This window comes from Schistocerca americana, chromosome 3 (genome assembly GCF_021461395.2).
Source record: "Schistocerca americana isolate TAMUIC-IGC-003095 chromosome 3, iqSchAmer2.1, whole genome shotgun sequence".
Taxonomy (NCBI): Eukaryota; Metazoa; Arthropoda; class Insecta; order Orthoptera; family Acrididae; genus Schistocerca; species Schistocerca americana.
In genome coordinates, this window is record NC_060121.1 from 832575015 (window position 1) to 832594261 (window position 19247).

Sequence of the window (19247 nt, forward strand, 5' to 3'; positions counted from 1 at the left end):
CTACGAGCCCCAGTGGGCACGTATGCCGCTCATCGACGTAGAAGCAGGCGCAAGTTGCTGATGCAGTTATCCAGCCATTGCTCTGCTCGCACGTGCGGCTCGTCGCGGGTTATGGAGATACACTCGTCAGGGCCGACAGGCAGCGGCTCTCTGGTAAGCCCCTCTCAGAACGGTGACAGAGATGAATCGCTCTTCCTAAGCGTCCATTGTTTCCAGCATGCAAAATGCCGTACGCCTGTGTCGTCAACTACGCTTTGTCCTGGCTTCCCTCTCTTGAATCCTTTGGCCCGTCTAGCTGTAAATTACAAATCCCAAGGAATTACGCAGTCAATAGCATTAATCACAATTTGTGAATAAAATTATATTATTAGTCATTTTTTCAGATTTTGACAATCTCTCTTCTACATTCGCTCTAACAAACGATCTTAACTGCCCGTAAAGTATTTAAACAAATCTCCTTGCCTCTGATTTAGTAATTTTTTCCATATTTATAACGTCTTCGATTAAAAAGTGCTAAATGCTACTCACATATAAGGTTTCAGAAGCGTATACCATTCGGGGAAAGATAGATAACGTTTAAAGGAAAGTTAAAGAAGCCTTTCGAGAAAAGAACAGGAGCTGTACGAATATCAAGAGCTCGGATGGACAACCAGTTCTAAGCAAAAAATTCCTTTCTGCAAGGTGGAAGGTGTGGGAGGGTCTTTACAATGGAGATGTGTTTGAGGGGATCATTATATAAATGGAAGAGGACGTAGACGAAGATGAGATGGGAGTTATGATACTGTAAGAAGAATTTGGCAGATCAATGAAAGACCTAAGTGAAAACAAGGGCTCAGACATAGACTATAGGAGAAGTAGACGACATTCCGTCACAACCACTGAAAGCCTTGGGAGAACCAGCCATGACAAAACTCTTCCACATGGTGAGCAAGGTCTATGAGACAAGCGGCATACTCTCATATTTCAATAACAACCTAATAATTCCAATTCCAAGGAGAGTAGGTGCTAAAGACCGTGAATATTACCGAAAACTCAGTAATTATTTACAACAGAATGGAAAAACTTGTAGAAGCCGACCTCGAAGAAGATCAGTTCGGATTCTGGAGAAATGTAGGAACACGCGAGGCAATGCTAACCCTATGACTGATCTTGGAAGATGGTTTAACGTAAGCCACACATACGTTAACAGCATTTGTAGATTTGGAGAAAGCTTTTGACTGTGCTGACTGGAACACTCTCTTTGAAATTCTGAAGATGGCGGTGGTAAGACATAGGGACCCAAAGACTATTTACAACATATACAGAAACGAGAAGGCCGCTATAAGAGTCGAGGGGCATGAACGGGAAGTAGTGGTTGAGAATGGTGTGAGACAGGGTTCTAGTCTAAACCCAATGTTATTCAGTCTGTACATCGAGCACCCTGGAAAGGAAAACAAGGAAAAGATTGGAGTACCCACAAAAGTTCAGGGACAAGAAATCAAAACTTTGTGTTTGCCGATGATGTAGTTCTGTCAGAGACATAGGATTTGGGAGAGAAGTAGAATAGAATGGACAGTGTTTTTTCAAAGGATGATATAAGATGAGCAGCAACAAATGTAAAACAAGGATAAGGCAATGAGCCGAATTAAATCGATTGATGCTGAGGGAATTAGATTAGGAAACGAGACACTCAAACTAGTATATGAGTTTTACTATCTGGGAAGCAAAGCAACTGATGATGGCCGAAGTTGATGATATAAACTGTAGACTGGCAAAGCGTTTTTGAGGAAGAGAGATTTGTTAACGTCGAATAAAGATTTAGGCCTTTTCTGAAAGTGTGGCCATGTATGGAAGTGAAATATTACAGACAAAAGGAAAATAGAAGCCTTTGATATGTGGTGCTGCAGAAGAATGTTAAAGGTAGATAGGTCAAATAACTAATGAGGAACGACTGGACGGAGTTGGGGAGAAAAGGAATTCGTGACACAACATGACTAGAAGGTTGGTAGGACACACTCTAAAAGGGATCACCAATTTAGTACTGGAGGAAAGTATATGTGTGTGTTTGTGTGGGAGGGAGGGGGGGGGAATGGGGAGGGGAGGGTAAAAATCGTAGAGGGACGCTGAGAGATGAATACAGTAAACAGATTCAAAAGGATGTAGGTTACAGTACTGACTCAGAGACGAAAAGGCTTGCACCAATAGAGTGACATGGAGAGCTGCATCAAGCCAAATTTCGGACTGAAGACCACAAAACAGCAATAACAACAATAACAACAACACATTATGCCAGTTCTCAGTGTGCTATTCAGTAAACACTATTTTTCTTGTTCACATAATGACCTATTGTATATTTTTGAAATAATAATAGTTCTCTTTGCTAATGGTGGTAGCATCATAATTAAGCCAAATAGAGCTGCTACAACGTAAGGAGCAGCAAGAGATTAATTCAAAATTACAATTAATTTTTTCTTGGTTCCTGGATCGTCACTTAAATTAGAAAAGGCACAGTGAATTAATTTCTCTACAAGGCAACATACATTATCAATAAGAGTACAACACAGGATAAATGGAATGTTTAAAAGTAACTATTCAAAAATCGTCCGCATGCATTCTGATAAGCACTGCAGTTGGAAAGCTTACATTTCAGATGTTACAAAAAACCTGATTCCAGCGTCATTTGCTCTATGTGTAACTGTTGATTTTTGTGATAGATTTTTATGATACTTTTGTTCATCATTGTCATTCTGAATAATTTTATCAGGTGAATCCATACATAAATACAAAATATACATTACACAAAATCATGTAATCGGTCTAGGATCTCACGTAATCAGCCGATTAAAATGAACTAAGGGTACTAACAATAGACTCACAATACATTTACCTTCACGTTTGTTGTCAAAAAACAGACAAATTGGAAGTGATAATGGAATTGATAAATGCAACACTAGGATAAAAAAACCTTCACTATTCACAACTTAACTTCAATCTTGCACAGAAAGCAATAACGTGTGCAATACTAAAAGTGTTTGTTCGCCTTCTTGTGAATTTCGGACAATGAATGTGTAAGAAACAAATGGACGTTATTCCTGCTTGGCAATTCCTTCTACAGCAAAGGTGAACTTCTGAGTGTATAGTACTTTTGTCGTAGGGTTCCATTTACAAAGAAATGTTGTAGATAAAGACTAAAGAAATACCCATTATAAGAAAGCAGGCTTCTAGCAATGATTCTATAGACGAAATCTAGCTTACTGACATCTTCTACATCTTCAGAAAGTGTCACAGGTGAGTTTTCAAGGAAAATGTTGAAAATGTAAATAAAATCTTATATCAATATATCAGTGCTTCCCATTTGCCTATGTGCTCATATAATTCTTTCAACAACAATGCTCAGGTTCCTTGTTATGTCCGCTCCGGGTGACACCATCTTGATGAAGCACTGTCCGTGTGGGCAGAGAGGCTTGCATATCCGCAGAAAGCTGAGGGCTATGCAGAAGGAAGAGAACCTACTGCCGGAAAGGCCTCAGCCGATACATTCAGACTAAGAGTGTCCCACAACGTCCCATCTTCCCTTTTCCATTCCTAGTCCTACCCTATTCCCTGACCCAACCCAAGGTGTGATGCGATCCATGCCGAGGGGTGCGTGGGACATGGGAAGATGTGTCGCAAACGGAGCCTCAGGGATACTGGCCCACCTCCCTGAGCCTTACACCACGTGGGGTATTCGTGGTGTGGACCTTCTAGATCCTCAAATCTCGTGGGACCAATATCGATACGACTATAGAAAATAAAGAAAAAGAAACTGAGGGGCAAACTGACACCTCAGATACCCTAACATCGGGGACAGAACCGATGGAAGGCATTTCCACTACTGAATCAGTGTCTAGACCTGAACCAGAAGTGGGAACTGTAACCGAGAAGCTAGACCAGATTAAGATCAAAGGCATGTCTGGGGCCCAGAGGAGGAAGCTTCTCAGGGAACAGAGGAAAAAGGAAGGGAAAAATGGCTTCCTGAAAACAAGTGGAGGGAAGCAAAGGGACTATAACCTAAGACCTCCAGGAAGAAACTGTCTCAGGTTGAAGGGGACACAAAGACCCCCACAATGTCAAAGACAGGTAGTAAGCGGACAAGGGAGGAATCAAAGACTCCCTCCTCCCAGGATAAGCCAGTCCAGAAAATATCGAGGCAAGACATAGGGAAACAGACCTACAACACTGCAGTCTCGGTTTTTAAGATGGCAGTTACATAGGAAGGTTATCCACTGGTGCCCATCACCTCGCAGCAGGAGTAACTAGTACAGAAAAGATTGGGGTGGGGGGGGGGGGGGGACGCTGGCGAAGGTCCCAATTTCAGGAGGGTCTATGTAGGTCGTGATGCACTCATTTTTGTCTGTGAGGGGGTGCAAACAGTAGAATGGCTCAAGGACAAGGTGCCCTTGTGGGAAAGACGGTAGCGGAGCTTCTTAAGACCCCAAAGATATCATTATGGGTACCTAAAATCCTTAAGGAAGTCTCTCTCAAGACTGTTCGGGAAAATAGGTGCCCAGAACCCAAGAGACCCCCTGATACAAGAACCCTATTTATACAATGGGGGTGTATCAGGCCTCGGAGGCACTGGAGCTAAGCTGATCTATGCTAGGAATCTAAGAAGCTCCAGAACAAGCATCTATGTTAGAAATGGCATTTCCTTCCTGCCAATGATGGATTTCTGCTCTAGGGACCATCAAAATGTAGCAATATGAGGAAGGTATCACGAGGGAAATTATTTTGGCCTCAGCATACCTTCCTTACGAAGACAGCTCTCCCCCTCCCTTGCAGGTGAGGAGACTGGTAGAGACTTGCCATCAGCAAGTTGATGAACTGCTGGTTGGATGCAATACCAATGCCCACAACGTAGTGTGGGGCAGCAAGGACACCAACGTTAGAGGTGAGTACCTTCTTGAATTTGTCTTAGCTAACAACTTAGAGGTCCTGAATAGGGCCAATGAACCTACATTCTGGAATAGCGGAAGGGAAGAAGTAATTGACATAAAATTTGGTTTCGTGGCGATGGGTAGTTATGTCAAACAATGGCATGTGGTGTTGGAGCTATCCTCATCAGACCACATGTACATTACATTCAAGGTTGAAATGGAAATCAGACAGACCTTGACCTATAGGAATCCCAGGAAAACAGACTGGGAGACAAATAGCAGGGACCATGACTTAGGCTGATCGGAAATTAAAACCTCTCTAAGGAAGCTAGTAGAATTTGAGGAAGTAGCAGAGGCTGTTACCTCTGCCATAGTGACCTCATATGAGGACAACTGCAAAATCACCAGGAAGTGCACAAATAGGAGTGTTCCTTGGTGGAATAACAAAGTGGAAATGCAAAGAAAACAGGTATGGAGACTGTTTAATATTGCGAGACATAAAGGACAATGGGCTAAATATCGTGAGGCCCTTGTCAATTTCAATCTTGCAATAAGACAAGCAAAGGAGGCATCCTGGAAGGCATTCAGTGAGGAAGTGGAGGTCACGGCTGCACAAACTAGACTTCATAAGATTCTCAATAGAGTACCAACCTATCCAGAGGTACGTTGAGCGTTGAGTAAGGGGGATGGGGAATATACATTCCAACCATTTAAGTCACCTGGCCCAGATGGAATTTTTCCAGCTCTCCTGCAATAGTGCAATAGGCAGGTGGAAAGCTCATAAGAGTCCTGTGCACGCTATTCAGTGTTAGCCTAGCAGTAGGAATCATTTCCAATGCTTGGAGAGCTGTGAAGGTTGCCTTCATCCCAAAGCCTGGGAGAATTGATCATACCAATGCCAAGGATATGAGACCAATCAGTCTGTCCTCCTTCATTCTCAAAACATTGGAAAAACTGGTTAATGTATATGTTGGGAAGAGGAGGCTAAGTAGGGTCCCTCTACACCTGAACCAACACACACACCAACCAGGTAAATCATGTGAAACAGCTCTCCTCAAACTCGGTGGGGAGGTGGAAAAAGCACTTCACTTCCAAGAAATAGCCCTCTGCATCTTCCTGGATATCGAGGGGGCCTTCAGTAACACGACCTTCGATTCCATGGTAAGGGCAGCAGAGGTGCATGACCTGGGGACCACTATATGTAGGTGGACCAGGGCCATGCTTAGTGGAAGGAGGTTAGAGGCAACCAAGATGATTGAGAAGATGGTAATTAAGACCAAAAAAGACTGCCCACAAGGAGGAGTTTTGCCTCCACTATTGTGGAATGTAGTGGTGAACGAACTCATTGAGGAACTAAATTCCAGATAATGCTTCTGCCAAGGATACACTGATGACCTAGCCATAGTAATACTTGGCAAATTGAATAAAACGTTCTCGACTTTCTACACGAGTCAATTTATTCAAATTGACGTGGCTGGAAAACCGAGAACGTTTTATTCATGTATGCCGTCGCGAATGACTCCGAGGACACACTTGGTGAATTCACTGACACAGTCAGGGATATGGCACCAGGAGGGTTGGACATTGTGCAAAAATGGTGCATTAAATAGGATCTGAGAGTTAATCTTAAGAAGTCTCTTGTGGTGCCATTTACAAAGACACATATTCAGCATGCATGTTGGAAGCTAAAGCTCTTCGATGAATCTCTACCTATGAAGAGGATAGTGAAATGTCTAGGGGTAACCTTGGATGAGAAGCTAACTTGGACCCCTCATATTAAGAGTATCTGCCCCAAGGCAAAACGTACTTTAGTGAGTACTAGGAAGGCTTATGGTAAAAACTGGGGCCTAAGCCCCAGGGGTATGCACTTGATATATACCACAGTGATTAGACCTAGGATTTCCTATGGGGCCATAGTGTGGTGGAAGATGGTAGAACAGTGAGTTGTTGCTAATGAGCTTGATAAGGTGCAGAGATTGGCCTGCTTAGCCATAACAGGCGGAATTAGCAGCACAACAAGCGCTGGAATGGAAGCCATGCTGGATATGCCTCCACTTCACCTTTGGTTTAAGATGAAGGCAGCAGCTGGGACAAACAGACTTAAAACTTGGCCAAACTGGGTCTCATTCGGGTATCCAAAATAACACACTAGCATAGTGAGTGACGTAAATATAGGTATGGCTGGGGAAATGCCTACCGACTATACATTAACTCCCAACTGCTTCGACAAGCCTTACAACATAATAAATGGAAGTAGGGGGCAGTGGGAGAAAACAATTCGACACCGTACGGGGGATATCGCTTGGTTTAGCGATGGGTCGAAAACAGGCCAAGGCATTGGGGCAGTGTTGTAAGGGGTTCAGCCAAGACTGGAGAGCATCATCTCTATCTAGGGAAACTGGTCTCTGTATTCCAAGCTGAAATTACTGCAATCAGGGCATGTGTGGAGGAGAATATGCGTAGGTGCTACAATGACCGTAGCATCTACATGTATTCAGACAGCCAGGCAGCCCTGAAATCATTGGCAGCTCCTTCAACAGGGTCTAAGATTGTTGCAGATTGCCACAGGGCTCTGGTGGAGCTAGGGGGAAGCAATAGGGTGAACTTAGTGTGACTCCCTGGCCGCTCAGGGATCTGCGTCAATGAACAAGCCGACAGATTGTCTAGGATGGCGTCAACAGCTCCATTTATTGGACCGGAACCTGTCCTGTCAATCACCAAGGCTATGATCAAATTAGAACTACGGAACTGGCTTAGGAAGCAGCATGTAGGATATTGGACCAAGTTCCATAAACAAAAACATATTAAGGTAATGAGGCCCACGCTATGTTTTAAAAGAAGCTCTGTAATCATGGGATTGAACAGGAAAGAGATCAAAGAGATCAAACTCATGACTGGTCTGATGACCGGCCATGGGAATTAAAAAAAAAAACATCTACACACCATGGGTAGAACGGAAGAGGTCCCTAAATGTAGGATCTGTGATGAGGGTGAAGAAACTGCATCACACCTACTCTTCGAATGCATGGCATTGGAGAGTAAAAGATACAGAATCTTCGGGACTGTTAGACCTGAAGAAATTGCATCTAACCAAAAACTGGTAGAGGGACTCCTTGCACTATTTAAGGGCACTGGTTGGCTTTACTAGATATACAGGGAGCGATACCGCAAAATAAACCTAGTTTCGGTGCGGGCAGTGGCGGGTCAGACCTAATCTGTTAGCTCCCCTGTTAATATCAATCAATCAATCAATCCTTGTTATGTATCATTTGGCTTGCCACAACACTTCTACACAAATGTTCCATCTCTCCCTTAATATGTGCTTAGTTCATAACGATAGGAATAATGGCGTGTGATGAGGGCCCCCCGTCGGGCAGACCGCTCGCCTGGTACAAATCTTTCGATTTGACGCCACTTCGGCGACTTGCGCGTCGATGGGGATGAAATGATGATGATTATGGCGACACAACACCGTCGCTGAGCGTGAAAAATCTCCGACCCAACAGGGAATCGAACCCGGGCCCTTAGCATTGACAGTCTGTCGCGCTGACCACTCAGCTACCGGGGGCGGACTAGTTCATAACGATAAGAGTTTCGGAGAGCTATCTCGCAGTTATCTTGTTAGTTTTCGAGAGGTCATATGAGATGTGCTATGGACAGGCTGTTGTCATGGTGTCTATGCTCAAGTCAAATATGGAGTTCAGACAGGTATCATCCTCGTTTTGTCCTTCTCGTCTCACATTTAATTCAGTATTTCACCAAATGAAAATCTAGTTTTCGTGAGACTGTTCATATTTCATACCAGGTTAGTTTACACACAGACAATGGGTGATTAATAGGTTCATATGTAGTGGGTTGTTTCTTTGAATTCTTCTCCTACTTTCGTCTTTCATTTAGTACGATGCGAGCAGACAGCATCGGTCTAGCGGTAGCGTCTTTGATTAGTAATCAAATCGCACTGGGCACTGGTTCTAACCCCATCACCACTTAAATTTCGGATAGAAACCATCAGCAATGGCGGCCGAAAGCTTCGGTCATAAGGGGTCACCCTCATACTGCCAACGGCCTTGTCAAAGAGAGTAAAGGAGCGGACGGAGTTTCACGGCACTCTCTTGCCTTTGGGATAGGAAAGCGCCCCTAAAGGTGGAAAAATCAGCAATGATCAACGGTATCATGATGCAGAAGACAATGGAAATGACTGCATTAAGAGGACATAATGTGTATCCACAGGACATATGGCCTGTTATGAAAGTAATGTGTATCCACAGGACATATGGCCTGTTATGAAAGTGCATCACGATAATCTTCTCACTGGCTAAAGATTCCGACTGGTCTCCCATTCGGATTTCCGGAACGGGACTGTCAAAGTGGTGGTAGCCATGAGAAAACGGTTGAATAACCATGAGAAAACGGTTGAATAACCAACGAGAGGATAACGTTCTGCGAGTCGGGGCATGGAATGTCAGAAATCTGAACGTGCTACGGAGGCTAGAAAATCGGAAGAGGAAACGCAAAGGATCAGTATAGATACAGTAGGTGTCAGTGAAGTGAAATGGACAGAAGACAAGGATTTCTGGTCCGATTAATATAGGGTAATAATCAGCAGTAGCGGAAAATCGTATAACGGGAGCACGATTCGTTATGAATAAGAAGATAGGGCAGAGAGTGTTGCTGTGAACAGTTTACAACCCTGCTTCCTCTTGGCTAATTAGGCTTTTCTATATGACCGTGGACCTAAAGTCTCAAAGCTGTGGAGAAAAGGTATATACTCCGAATAACAATGCTAAACCGAGAGAAGTAGATGAAGTTATAATGGATTCGGCACTGTTCAGTATTTTAGCAAAGACGATCAGCAAAAAATTTTGGTTAACTTTATATATTTTTAATTATGTACATTAGTTTCCTAATTATCAGTAGTTACTGGAAAATTAGGAAGAAACGTTTTCAGAGTATGTCACTAACGAAATAACCATCGTCGCCAGTTCTTTACGGGAACAAGAATAATTAAATTGGAACAGAACTTTATACTCGTAAGCAATCTTACGTAAGAACAGTTATTGGCGTCATGACGTAGGAACAGTACCCATCACACACTTTCAAGTACTTCACACCACACACGTCACAGTAGTCACATAATAATCAAATAGCAAACACATACAACATCATATTAATTTTCAAAGATCAATTCAAGTAAGATTGTATACTGGCTGTGGACAAAATCTTTTTGCTACATTACTCATCGTAATATTGACTGTCGTAATTGTAGCAAGCAGAAATATTGTTTGAATATAACAGTTACTTTGATATGTCTTTACAACAAAAGTTATGAATCATGCCACAGGCTATAACTACAACTGTGCTCTGACAATGAAATTTAGTGTCCAACCTCCGTAAAGTTTTACTACCAGAATTTTTTTTATGAAAGTTACTCTATTTTTAGCTTTCGCATCATTCTATTTTTGACATCATTCTTACTATAGTCAAAGATTTCATTATAACGTAATTGTCCAAAAGTTGGAAAAATTATTTCTGATAATCGAATAAATTAATGTTCACTTCATTTTCAGTTCATTTTCTAATTATCTCGTTTCATAAAAAGGGATAGGATGGATACTACTTGGATAATGACTTAGGAAAAACTTCTAGTTATAAAAAGTATACATCTTACTTCACTTGGTTTGCCGAGTGGTTTCATTTAGCGATAAATAGGGTAAAGGTTGATCTTCTTGCCATACCATTGCCAATAGCAAGCGCCCGTAGTACTCTTGATGTTATGTGAATCACTCTTGCTGCATTTGTACTGTGCCTGATAGATGCTATAGCTTTCCCATATCAAACATCCGCCAACACAACGAATTCAATTTTCACTGCTCTGCACTGCGAGAACAGACTTTTAGTCTCCGCACTTTTGCATAGCCACACCGACACAACCAACGACACCCTTCGTCTCCTCGCGACTCCTAACTGTTACTACTTTTGGAGCCTAGCTATAATGCATTTACAATTTATTACACTCTTAGACAATAGCTTTTCCCTGACTAGGCCAGCGTGTCTACTTACAAAATGTTAATATTCCATGCGTATTCTCTTTCTTAAATAACAAATGGCATTTATAAGTTGACAACGTATTTGCAAGATTAATATTCAGCACAAATAATAAAGCAAACTTTGCAAAACACGTAGAAATTATATGATAATCAACAGAGTTGCGGTATTACATGTGCACCACGTTTCATTGATCTTCATCCCTAGATGAAGAAACAAGTAAACGTCCAAACCAACAACACTAGGGATACCATGACCAATACATTACGTAAATAATAGAATCAACTTCACACGCAGTATAACATTGTAATAATATGTCATTGCAATTCCACTCTTGTAAACTAACACGGTAACCGTGTAATATTCACAGCAAGTAATGTATATACACGGCATAACATCAGTCACTCGCTCCTTTAAACACTAGCACATAGAAAATAACCACTACTTATAACATTACGAGATCAATATTCTCTATCACAATGCATGACATTAATCTGTGTCCATTTTCAATTATTTTAAATTTTATTTCCTGTAAAAGAACATTAAATTCTCTATGCACAGTATTGAAATTCCTGTAAAAGACTATGGAATTTCCTACGCGCTCAACAGTAGACCTCCAGTAAGGCATCCTGACATTCTGTGAACACAGCAGCGCACCTTTACTCTTCACTCTGTCTTCTTGGTGGTGCTTACATGCCAAGCACGACCGTATGCACTGTGTTTCTCTTTCACCCCACTTACAATATGGGTCCTTCGTCATGAAATTTAACTGTTTCACATACTTTCACTTGCATCGTAAATGACGAGTCTTAGTTCATTTGCTTCTACATCTTTATTACGTACTCTAAATTTTCTCGCTACTAATAAAACTAAATCTTATCTACATACTTTTTAAGTACACGGCTCATTCATTAAAATAGTTATTTATATTTTCATTACAAAATTGTATCTAACTCAGAGTGCTTGTAAGCTGATGTGGCATAGGTTAGTATTATCATTTCGTTGAAATACCTACTATTTATTATATAACGACAGTTCAAATAACTTTTATTTTTTTATTTTGTTTTATTGTAAAGTTCAGTTATTTCTGTTTGGTAATGCTTCAGGTCTACTGTATTACGCACACCTAATTTCTTATTTGACAGTGGGTAAACTAGACAGAAAGCATTAGGGTGAGGAACACTTCCAATTTTGAAAGGTCAAATATAAATGAATTTAAATTTCGACATTTCATTATCTATCTCACTGGATTTCTTTTGAGTTCTCAGGAGAACATGGTCCCAAACCCAAAATTTTTCTGATTTTACTCTCTGATCATGTCTTTTAATTCCTGTCTCAGCACGGTTTATCATTTTCTCTCTCACCAACCTTTCTTTCTGTGACATGTCTAAATCGTGTCGTGATGGAAAATTAACCAAATCTTCTACTGTACTTTTTGGTTTGTTACCTAACATAATTTCAATTCTAGTGAACCCTGTGCTCTCATGTGAAACGGAGTTTATGATTTCTTCAACTTCTGAAACATACTTGCCTCATGCCCTATGATTAATATGGCAGTATATCCTAAAATACCTACCCAGTTCACGCATATCACGTACTGAAGGGTTATTTCGGGGGTGGTATGGCGATATGTGAATAACTTCTACACCTTTTTTCTTTCATTTCTTCATTCCATACCGTACACATTTGTCAGATAATATTGGACAATTGTCAGATAATATTGCTTTCGATTTCCCGATTTGTTCAAAATAACCAACGAATTTACTGAATATGGACTTATTAGTAGCTTTTCGTAAAGGATACTCTTCTACAAATTTGGAAAACGTATCTAGCACCACCCAAATACATGCAAATTTTCAGTAGTTTTTGGTAAAGGCCAATACAAGTCTATTGCCAAAATTTGTAGGTTATCTTTAGGTTGTATGCTTTGCATTGGACCATGGTTATTCATAGTTGTTACTTTGTCCTTCTGACATTTATCACAAGTCGTACTCTCTCTGCAACTTTTCTTGTCATATTAATGAACAATACCGACTGTGCTGTCTTATCTACACACTTCTTTGGTCCACAATGAGCATATGCCAAATGAAAATATCAGTCACTTCGAGTACATATTTAGATGTCCAACATACTCGCCTAGTTCCTTACTTTCATCTTTCCTCGAATACAACACACGATCATACACCTTTTAATATTTCCTTAACTTCTCTCCTTCTTCGTTTCTAGCATCGAATTTAGATTTCACTAGCCTTAAGCATTCGTCTTCCGATTGATACCGGAGCATATTCTTGCACGTATCTCCACCTTCCTGTTCCCTTCAACATTATTCAGATACATTACTTTGAATGTCTTTTCTGTACTTCCCCTATTACCTGAGCCGTTTACATCCAATGGTAACCTTGTTAGAGCGTTTGATAAGCAGTTGTCTACACCTCTTACATAACAAATTTAGTAATCAAACATCTGTATGTACATCGCCCACCTCGTCAGTCTGTCATGCAGTAGTCGATAATTCTTCAAAAATGTTAAGGCCTTATGATCTGCATGCACTATCACCTTGGGTCCTCATAAAAAAACCTTTAAATCTCTTAGATCCCCAAACAATTGACAACGCCTCTTTTCTGATACAGTACAATTATGCTCATATCTCGTCAAAGTTTTACTCGTGAAGGATATAGAACGACATTCTTTACTTCCTCCTACCTCTATTTCCTGACAAATATGAACTGCAATGCCATAATCGCATGCATCTTTTCCCATATGAAACGGTAATTATAAATCAGGATGGTGTAAAAATTTGGCTCTTTATAAGTTCCTGCTTTACTTTGTCAAAAGCTAACTGACCCTTTTCCGTCCATACAAATCCACTTTTTTTCTTCAAAAATTTACATAAATATGGATTATTGAAAGCCTGCCCTTCTAAATATTTAGGAAAGAAATTACATAGGCTAAAAAGCGACTTAAGCTGTTGTTTCATCTTTGGTGGCTGACAATCTCTTATCGTTTATAATTTCAACCGACCTTTCGTTATTCTCATAGTCGTTACAATATGACCTAAGAATTCTAAGTCCTTTTTTACAAATTCACAGTTCTTGATTTTTAACGCCATTCCACCTCGTCTCAATGCCTGAAAAAATTCTTTCAGCAACTCACAATGCTCTTTCCATGATGATGTCGCTACCAACAAGTCATTAACATAAACTGTTATTCTATGCATTAACTCTTTTCCTAAAACATGGATACAGATGTGTTTAATCCAAAGGGAATGATTTTATATTTAAGGCACTTTCCCACGAAAAGAAATGTTGTCAGTTTCCTTGATTTTGGAGCTAACGGAATTTGCCAATATCCAGCCGTCAAATCAAGTCTTGTCATCTATTTCACGCCATAAAACTTCTGATGCATATCATCCAAACATTCTGGTCTGTCAGTCTCACGTTTCACTGTCTGATTTAAATCGCGCGCGTCCATCACTATTCTCATTCCTCCGTCTATCTTATTCACCAGAACAAGTGGACTGTACTGACTTCTAGATCTTTCAATTATTCCCCATTCCTCCATACGATGTATTTCCCTCTGTACTGCTTCCTTCCTAGCAAACGAGATTTGATAGATTGGTTCGAAAAATGGTTCATCCTCTACACTTTCGATTTCATATTCCAAGTCACGTACTAAACCAGGCTTCTTTGAAAATACTTCTTTATCACTGGCTGAAATATTGTAGGGTTCCCTTTTCTGTTTTATTGATATTCCCAAAACCTTTTATACTACGTGTTTCATTTCGTCATCGGATGGGTGCAATTTATTCAAGTTTCTAACATGATAACGCTCAGCGCCTTCAAACAGACCTGCAGACATTGGTAACTTAAGTATTTGTAAATTAACTTCACTCCTTCCACCAGTTTCCACTCCATCAAAATACACATTTACCTTCACGTTTCCCACTGAATAAATCGTTTCTTTTCCATCACAGTCAATAATTACTTTATGCTTGGTCATCCAACCAATACCTGCAGTTATTTCAGTACTTAGCTGAGGAACCACTAAGCAATCGTGTTCAAACAACACATTTTCAATAACCAATTGCGACACATGAGATTTTATTGGTTTACTACAACTACCAGTAGCATCTATTATTTTCGCGTCTTCAACTGGCATCTTGACTATTTCAGGCTCATTCCTAATATGCTCATAAAGTGTCTGGGAACACACACTAATCTGACTACCACTATCGGTTAATATCCGAGTTTCCACATCATGTACATTTACTGGGATCGTTACCTGTTCATATCATTTCGACTCATCAGCTCGGTCTTCCCATAATAAATCCGGTTCCACTTCCAGATCATTCCAGAGAATACCATTCGGCTCACCCATTTCATCCGGTAGTTTTTTCTGCTTCCTACTACTACTACCTTCTTCTGTTTGAAACAAAACTTTTTATTTCCACGGTATCTGTTGCATCGTCAAACTGGCTTACATCATCTGAACACAATACTTCTGCCGTAACTTATTGCACATTGGAATCTACCGTTTCGGTCACTAACCTCACCCAGTTATGAGAACAAACATACTCTTGCTCCATAACACAGCTTCCGGCTGTCTTTTCTAATTCGCTGAATTCGTCGAGTTCGGGAATGGCATCAACCAACACATTATTATTACGCACCTCATGTGACCCACATTCTTTATTATATTCACATCTCTCATCAACATTATTTACTTTACGTAACACCTCTTTCAAATTACCTGCCCCTTTTGTCTCATAAACAAAATCCTCTTCTCCATTACTCATCACTTCTTCATTACTTTCCATAATATGTACGCTAAATTTTTTCTTCCTCTCCTCCACTCCATCGCACATATTACTTAATTGCGTCAGGTACTCCTTATCCTATCATATTTCAACTTCATTTACCGAGGCAACTTGCTTATTCGCTACCGGAAGATGCGCTAAACATGATGCAGCGGTACTGTTTGTACTCGCACGAATAACCACTCCAACAACATTCGTGATTTCGCTTGCTAATACATCTGTTTCGTCCAGCGTCAGAATCGCGATATTTCTGCATCGTTTTTCATTCTCGCTGTTTCCAGCTTACCTTTGACCTTGTTTAAATTCGTTACTCATTTTGCTTCCCTTTGTGTTGTCACTGATGCGGCGGCAATATTGCCTCTACAGCCGGCGGGGTCTCACAAAGCGATCCGCAGCAGTACGACCTGTAACTGTTGCCAAACCCCGTTCCGTACTCTATCATTGCCGTGGTGGTTACAATTATAATCTCTCCATCACGGCCAAAACCTCTTCCGCCGCGTTTTCCTCTATCTACACATGCCGATCTCACATTCTAATAACTATTTAAGTTTCAGTTTTGACTTAGATTTTGATTATTTTTACGTCGTCTGTCGTAATAGTTACTATTTCCGTTCTGATTATAGCTGCTGTTGTTCTGGCGATTTTCGTCGTCACGGTATAACACATATCGATCTCCCACCTTTTTCCAAAACGCTGTTTTGCTACAGTCACCAATTATGTAGCTGCAGATACTAGAAGGAGCATACGAAAATTCCGTAATTACTTCCTCCTGTTTACAGGTTGACCAGTATTCACCTTCAAATCTTTTTAAGAATTCGTCAAGCGTTTCGCAACCGCTCAGAGCGCAAACTGCCCAACTATCTGTGTCACCATTCAGTCGTGTCCTGGCAAACCCGACACGAATTTCTTCTGGCAATTCTTTCGGAATAAGCGACTTACATTTGTCCATGAACACGACAGGATTACTACCACCTTTTTGGATCAAATTTATCAATACCACTGCTTGTTTGGCTCTGGCATGTCCCTCCTACATCGTTCGTGGAGGTTAGACTTCTTGCGTTCTCCAGATTTTTAATACACTCATTTATCTCCCTCATATTTTTGTCTTTTATTTTAGAAAACTTATCATTAACATCTGTTTCCAACGCCTGAACTTTGACCTGAACACAACTGGTCATTTAGAGAATCCACCGAACGGACTGTTGTTATCTCGCGATTTAACTTTTTGTTGACGTTTTCATTGATCTCGTCAGATATTATGTTTCAACTGATTTTCGAAATATCCGCATTTTTCATCTACTAAGTCGCCCAATTATTGTTGAATGTTATCTTTGATTTTTTTTTTTCATTTCGTCCGTAAAAGTTTTATCGTTTCTTTTCTGTCATTGCTAAATTTACTATCTAATCATTTATTTCTTTTCTCAAGGTTTTGCCTGAAATTTCTATTTCATCTTTCGCAGCAGTTATTTCCTCTTTTACAGAACTTGTCTCACTACTTTCTAGCCCGCATCTCGTGGTCGTGCGGTAGCGTTCTCGCTTCCCACGCCCGGCTTCCCGGATTCGATTCCCGGCGGGGTCAGGGATTTTCTCTGCCTCGTGATGGCTGGGTGTTGTGTGATGTCCTTAGGTTAGTTAGGTTTAAGTAGTTCTAAGTTCTAGGGGACTGATGACCATCGACGTTAAGTCCCATAGTGCTCAGAGCCATTGAACTACTTTCTATCTTCGTCATGCAGCTATTCTCACTCCTTAACGAATTCATAATTTCGCTTTTCACAGAGCTAATCTCACCACTTACGGAATTTGTGATTTCGCTTTTCACAGAGCTAATGTGACTACTTATTTGCTCACAAATTTTTTGAATCATTTGCATTAAAGCATTCATATTAAATACCGGCAAATTACTACCCTGTTTCGTTTTCGTCTCTAATACATTTACATCAGTTTTGTATCCTGTGTCATTCGTTTCCAAATTGTTATTACTGTCATCAAATATTTCTTGCTTCCCCTTTGCATGATTTACACATTCCTATCTACTCAGCTTTACAAAACCATCGTACAACATGTGTATAGGAATGCTATAGGTAGTTGGACAAAATGGATTTCACTTGGTAGGAGAATTATTGACAACCTCCGATTTGCTGATTTACACCGTGGTTTTAACAAGCAACGAAGATGAAGTTGCTAAGCTACTACAAAAGAAAAGGACATCAGGCTGTCATATGGATTAGACATCAGTCTCAGAAAGCCGAAACTCATGATAAGTGATATAGGAGCACAGGTCCAACTCACACCTAGATACAGGAACTGGAAACCACGTAATGTTGCGTTAGGCATCTAAAACACGGAAAGCTGTGAAAATAGAATTACAAGCGGTATCACGCTGGTATGAGTAGCTACGAAGAAGCTCACCAGCATCCGGCAGAACAGAGCAATAACAGAAACCACAAAGATCCGGGTATTAGAAACGCTCGTGTGTTCCGTCTTCTTTTAAAGTTACAAGGATCCTTAAGACAAGAGACAGCACCGTATTGATGCATTTGTAGTGCTGGTGCAGGATGTTTCGCATAAAACTGACCAAAAGGAAATCGAATGTGTCCATTGTTGACCAAGTCATGGTCTCTAGGGTCCTTTCTCCTCATGTAATCCAAAAGGTTCTCTAGTTCTTTGATCATAGTATGAGAAAAGACGAAGAAAATCGAAAGAAAATAATCATGGAAGGAAAGATCGAAGACACGAAAACAAGTGGGAGAGGAGCGAACAGGTGGTGGATGAAACCAAGAGGATCACCTGTCTTCCTCTTCAGCAGGCTGTAAAAGAACCTGGTAGCCGTCCGGTGTGGTGAGCCTGGATCGCTGGGCCACGACGAACAGCAATTAACGTAACGTAACGACGAGTGTGTTGTGGTTAAATATACAATGCCTGTGTAAATCTAATGGATAAGCTGTTTTTCCCTTATGCTTTCAATATTATGAGGGAGATTTCATTGAATTTTGTGGCCCGTGATGTAAGGTTTAACATAATTCATATTGCCCCTACGGTCATCTAGGATTTGAATGTAACTTTCCTTGCCAAATTAACTCGATTCCTATCTAATAATGCTACAAACCGCCGTTGCTTTATGTTTGGCATTCTAATAGTTTATTTTATGTATGTTGCATGATCCTCTAAGTACTTCTGATGACATGGTGAATAATTATGTAATATTACTTATAGTGTACATTTAAGTAATGATCATTGCCTCTATCCTGCATTAGATTAAGTTCTCTCATCCTGGCACAAGATATTTTGATCCCTGAGGGCAGCGGTTCTTTGTTTAACATTTCACTACAGTTTTCTCTTAACAGTAGTAAGGGAAACTGCAGTCGTGAATCATTTTAGGATATAATTAAATATCTCATCTATCGCATCTCCACAATAATTTCTTCCATTTCCTATTCCAGTCCATTATTTCCGTACACAGTGACTCAGTATTTGTGATTATGTGAAACTCT